This window comes from Mustela nigripes, chromosome 1 (assembly GCF_022355385.1).
Source record: "Mustela nigripes isolate SB6536 chromosome 1, MUSNIG.SB6536, whole genome shotgun sequence".
Lineage (NCBI taxonomy): Eukaryota > Metazoa > Chordata > Mammalia > Carnivora > Mustelidae > Mustela > Mustela nigripes.
Window position 1 is genome coordinate 147,809,170 of NC_081557.1, and position 6,234 is coordinate 147,815,403.

Sequence of the window (6,234 nt, forward strand, 5' to 3'; positions counted from 1 at the left end):
AACTTCAACAAAGAGATAGAAAATATATTTAAAATCTAAGAGCTGAAAGAATACAATAACCAAAATGAAAAATATACTACAGGAAATCAACAGCAGATTAGAAGATGCAGAATAGATCAGTGATCTGAAAGACAGGATACTAGAAAGCAACTAAATTGAAGAGCAAAAAGAAAAAAGGAATAATACAAAATGAGAATATGTTAAGGGAACTCTACAACACGATCAACCATAATACCATTTGCACAATAGGGATCCCAGAAGGAGAAAAGAGAGAGAAGGGGGCAGAAGATTTATCTGAAGAAATAATAGCTGAAAACTCCCCTAATCTGGGGAAGGAAACAGACATCTAGGAAGCACAGAGAGAGCACAAGTTGAATTCAAGGACACAAGACGTGTAATAATTAAAATGGCAAAAAGTAATGATAAAGAGAGTATCTCAAAAACAGCAAGAAAAAAGAAAATAGTTACATACAAAGGAAATCCAAAAAAACTATCAACTGATTTTTCAGCAAAAATTTCCAGGCAAAAGGGAATGGCATGATGTATTAAACTGCTGAAAGGAAAAGATCTATAACCAAGTATACTCCACCTAGCAAGATTATCATATAGAATTCAAGGAGAGCTAGTCTTACAGACAAACAAAATTTTAAGGAGTTTATTGCCACTAAACAAGCCTTATAAGAAACATTAAAGCAGGCCTGGGTGGCTCAGTCGGTTAAACATCCAATTCTTGATTTTGGCTCAGGTCATAGGCTCAAAGCCATGGGATCAAGCCCCAGGTAGAGCTCGGTGCTCAACAGGGAGTCTGCTTGAGATCCTTTCCCTCTGCCCCTACCTCTAGCTCTCACACATGCTCTCACTCTCAAAATATATAAATAAATCTTAAAAAAAAAAAAAAAAAAAGAAATGTTAAGGGGAATTCTTTAAGGGAAAAGAAATGACAATAACTAGGAGAAAATTATGAAAAGAAAAAATTTCATAGTTAGAAGCAAATATATAGCAAAATAATAGATTTTAAAAAGCTAGTACGGAGGTCAAAACACAAAAGTAGGAAAACATATTTACAAAAATTAATACACAAAATAAAAATAGGTGAACTATGACATCATATACATAAAACACACAGGAAGGAGTAAAAGTTTAGTACTTTTAGAATGTATTTGAACTTAAGTGACCATCAACTTAATATCAACTGCTATAACTATAGGATATTATCTATGAATCTATTTGTAACTGCAAATCAAAAACCTATAATACATACACACAAAATAGAGAAGAAACTAAGCATTACACTGAAGAAATCCATCACATCACAAGGGAAAGAGTAAGAGAAAAAAGGAACAGAGAAAAACTACAACAGGCAGAAAACAATGAACAAAATGGCAGAGTACACACCTATCATTTAAATATAAATGGACTAAATGTTCTAATCAAAAGACATAGGGTGACTAAATGGATAAAAAAAGAAGACTCTCATATTGCTGCCTACAAGAGACTCCTTTCAGATCTAAATATATATATACAGACTGAAAATGAAAGGATGGAAAGATATTCCCTGCAAGCAAGAGCAAAACAAAACAAAACAAAACCCAAAAAACAAAGAGCAAGGGTAGAAGTACTTTAATCAGACAAAATAGACTTTAAAAGAAAGACTACAGAAAGAGACAAGGGAATTACATAATGACATAATGATCAATCCAACAAAAGGATATAACAATTTTAAATATCTATGGGTCCAACATAGGACCACCTAAATACATAAAGTAAATATTAACAGACATAAAGGGAACAACTGACAGTATTACAACTGTAGGTGACTTTAACATCCAACTTACATCAATGACTAGATTATCTAACTAGAAATTCAACAAAGACGCAATGGCTTTGAATGACAGGTAAGACCACGTGAACCTAACAAGTATATACAGAACATTTCACCCTAAAGAGCAGAGCACACATTCTTTTCAAATGCACATGAAACATTCTCCAGCAGAGATCAGATCTTAGGCCATAAAACAAGTCTAAATAAATTTAAGAAGACTGAAATTACACCAAGCATTTTTTCTGAACACAACCGTATGGAACTAAAAATCAATTACAAGAAAAAGAAAATAAAAAAAAACCCCACAAACACTTGGAGGTTAAACAATGCTACAGACAAGATAACCAACGGGTCAACAAAGAAATAAAAGAGACAATAAAAAGAAAATGGTGAGAAATGAAAACAAAAACACAACAATACAAAATCTTTGAGACACAACTAAAGCAGTTCTAAAAGAGAAGTTTATAGTGATAGAGGCCTACCTCAAGAAACAAGAAATATCTCAAGAAATCTAACCGTACACCTAAAGGAATTAGAAAAAGAACAAAGTCGAAAACTAGTGGAATAAAGAGAAAAATAAAGATTAGAACAGAAACACATGAAACTTAAAATGGAAAAAAAAAAAAAGGAATCAAAGAAACTAAGAGCTGGTTCTTTGAAAACATAAACAAAATGGATAAGCCTTTAGCCAGATTCATTAAGAAAAAAAGAGGACTCAAACATAATCAGAAATGAAGAAGAAATAACAACTGGCACCAAGAAATATAAGAGAATATTATGAGAAATTATATGCCAACAAACTGGACAACCTAGAAGTAATGGATAAATTCCTAGAAACAAAATCTTCCAGAAATGAGTCAAGAAGAAATAGACAATTTGAACAGACCAATTACTGGTAACAAAAGTAAACTGGTAATCAAAAACTCCCAAAAAACAAAAGTCCTGGACCGGATGGTTTCACAGGATGTTTAAAGAAGAGTTAATACTATTCTCCTCAAACTATTCCAAAACAATAGAAGAGGAAGCAACATTTCCAAATTCATTCTACAAGGCCAGAATTACCCTGATACCAAAACCAGACAAAAGCAGTACAGACCCAAAACCAAACCAAACCAAATCAAACCAAAACTGCATGTCAATATCCCTGATGAACACATGTAAAAATCCTCAACAAAATATTAGCAATTAGCTAATTAACAAACCAAATTAAAACTATCAATTACCAAGATTAGGTGGGACTTATTCCTGGGATACAAGGACACTTCAATGTTCACAAATCAATCAATGTGATACCTTACCTTAATAAGAGAAAGGATAAAAACTATGACAATCTCAATAGATGCAGAAAAAGCATTTGATAAAATAAAACATCCATGCATATAAAATTCTCTCAACAAAGCAGTTTTAGAAGGAGCTTATCTCAATAGAATAAAGGCCATAAAGGAAAAACCCACAATGGTGGAAAGAGAAAATCTTTTCCTCTAAAGTCAGGAATAAGATGAACACATCCACTGTCACCAATTTTATTCAACACAGTTTTGGAAGTCCTGGCTGCAGTAATCAGACAAGAGAAAGAAATAAAAGCCATCCAAAGATGAAGTACAACATTTACTATTTGCAGATGACATGATACTACATACAGAAAACACACACACACAAACTATAAGAATAAATGAATTCAGTAAAACTGCAAAATACAAAACTAATACACAGAAATCTGTTGCATTTCTATAAATAATGAAATAGCAGAAAAAGAAATTAAGAAAACAATCCTATTTACAATTGTACCAAAAAGAATAGAGTATTTAGGAATAAATTTAACCAAGGAGGTGAAAGGCTTATACCTTGAAAACTATAAAACACTGGTAAAAGAAACTGAAGGTGATACAAATAAATGGAAAAATACACCATGTTCATAGACTGGGAGAACCACCCATTGTTAAAACATCCATAAGAACCAAGGCAATGTACAGATGCAATGTAATCCCTATCAAAATACTGATAGCATTTTTCACAGAACAAGAACAAATAATCCTAAAATTTGTATAGAACCACAAGAGGCCTTAACTGGCCAAAGCAATCTTGAGCAAGAACAAAGTTGGAGGTATTGTAATCTTAGATTTCAAGATATACCACAAAGCTATGGTAATCAAAACAGTAAGGTACTGGCACAAAAATATAAACACATAGTTAAATGGAACAAGACAGGGAACTCAGAAACAAACCTTGTGTTGTATAGTCTATTAATCTATGACAAAGGAGGCAAGACTAAACAACAGGGAAAAGACGTCTTTTTAGTAAGTGGTATAGAGAAAAATGGATAGCTACCAGCAAAGGAGTGAAACTGACCACTTTCTTACAGCATATACAAAAATAAACCAAAATGGATTAAAGGCCTAAATGTGAGACCTAAAACCATAAAACTCCTAAAAGAAAACATAGGCAGTAATCTCTTGAATGTTAACTTTAGCAGTATATTGGGGCGCCTGGGTGGCTCAGTGGGTTAAGCCACTGCCTTCGGCTCAGGTCATGATCTCAGGGTCCTGGGATCGAGTCCCGCATCGGGCTCCCTGCACAGCAGGGAGCCTGCTTCCCTCTCTCTCTCTGGCTGCCTCTCCGTCTACTTGTGATTTCTCTCTGTGAAATTAATAAATAAAATCTTTAAAAAAAAAAAAAACTTTAGCAGTATATTTATGTATACCTATCCTCAAGCAAGAGAAATAAAAGCAAAAATAAACTACTGGGAATACATCAAAATACAAAGCTTTTGCATGGTAAAGGAAACCATCAACAAAAAAGAAAAGCAAGCCACTGAATGGGAGAAGATATTTGCAAAAGATATATCTAATAAAGGGTTAGAATTCAAAATTAACCCCAAAAGGATTGATATCCGAAAGAACTTGTATGACTCAACACCAAAAAACCAAACACTCCAATTAAAAGATGGGCTGAGGACCTGAACATTTTTCTAAAAAGGATATACAGATGGCCAGCAGACACAAGAAAAGATGCTCAACATCACTAATCATCAGGAGAAATGCAAACCAAAACCACAATTAGATATCACCAATCAAAAGAGCTAGTATCAAAAAGATAAGGAATAAAAAATATTGGCAAGAATGTGGAGAATAGAGACCACTTGTGCACTGTTGATGGGAATGTAGATAGCTACTGTAGAAAACAGTGTGGAGGGGCACCTGGGTGGCTCAGTGTGGTAAGCCTCTGCCTTCAGTTCAGGTCATGCATGATCTCAGGGTCCTGGGATTGAGGCCGGCATTGGGCTCTCTGCCTGCTTCCCCCTCTCTTTTTGCCTACTTGTGATCTCTCTCTCTGACAAATAAATAGAATCTGAAAAAAAAAAAAAAAAAGAAAAGAAAAAGAAAAGAAAATAGTGTGGAGGATCCTCAGTCAGAAGAGCAGGAAACCCCTCTTCTTCCATATTTTTTTTAAGAGCATTCAACTCTAAGGGCACCTGGGTGGCTCAGTTGTTAAGCGTCTGCCTTTGGCTCAGGTCATGATCCCAGGGTTCTGGGATCGAGACCCATGCTGGGCTCTCTGCTTGGCGGGAAGCCTACTTCTTCCTCTCCCACTTCCCCTTGGTTGTGTCCCTCTCTCCCTGCCTCTTTGTCTGTCAAATAAATAAATAAAATCTTAAAAAAAAGAGAGAGAGAGAGTGCATGCAACTCTTGATCTCAGGGCTGTGAGTTCAAGTTCCACGATGGGTGTAGAGATTACTTAAATAAATAAAACTAAAAAAAATAGAAATAGCATACAATCCAGGAATTCCATTGCTGGGTATTTACCCCAAAAGAATGAAACACTAATTTGAAAAGTTATATGCCATCCTGTTTTACTGCAGCATTACTTACAATAGTCAAAATATGGAAGCAACCCAATGTCCACTGATGAATGGATAAAGATGTATATAAACACAGCATGAAATATTACTCAGCCACAAAAAAGAATGAAATCTTGCCATTTCCTATAACATGGATAGACCTAGAGGGCATTATTCCAAGGGAAGTAAGTTAGATAGAAAAAGGCAGAAACCATATGATTTCACTTATATGTGGAATTTCAAAAACAAAACAAATGAACAAACAAAAAAACAGTCTCCTAAATACAGACAGTAAACTGGTGATTGCCAGAACAATGGTGGAGGGGTGGTGGACAAAGTCAGTGAAAGGGATTAAGAGGTACAAACTTCCAGTTATAAAATATACAATTCATGGAGATGAAAAGTATAGCATAAGGAATATAGTCAATAATATTGTAATAATGTTGGGGCACCTGGGTGGCTCAGTGGGTTAAGCTGCTGCCTTCGGCTCAGGTCATGATCTCAGGGTCCTGGGATCGAGTCCCGCATCGGGCTGTCTGCTCAGCAGGGAGCCTGCTTCCTCCTCTCTCTCTCT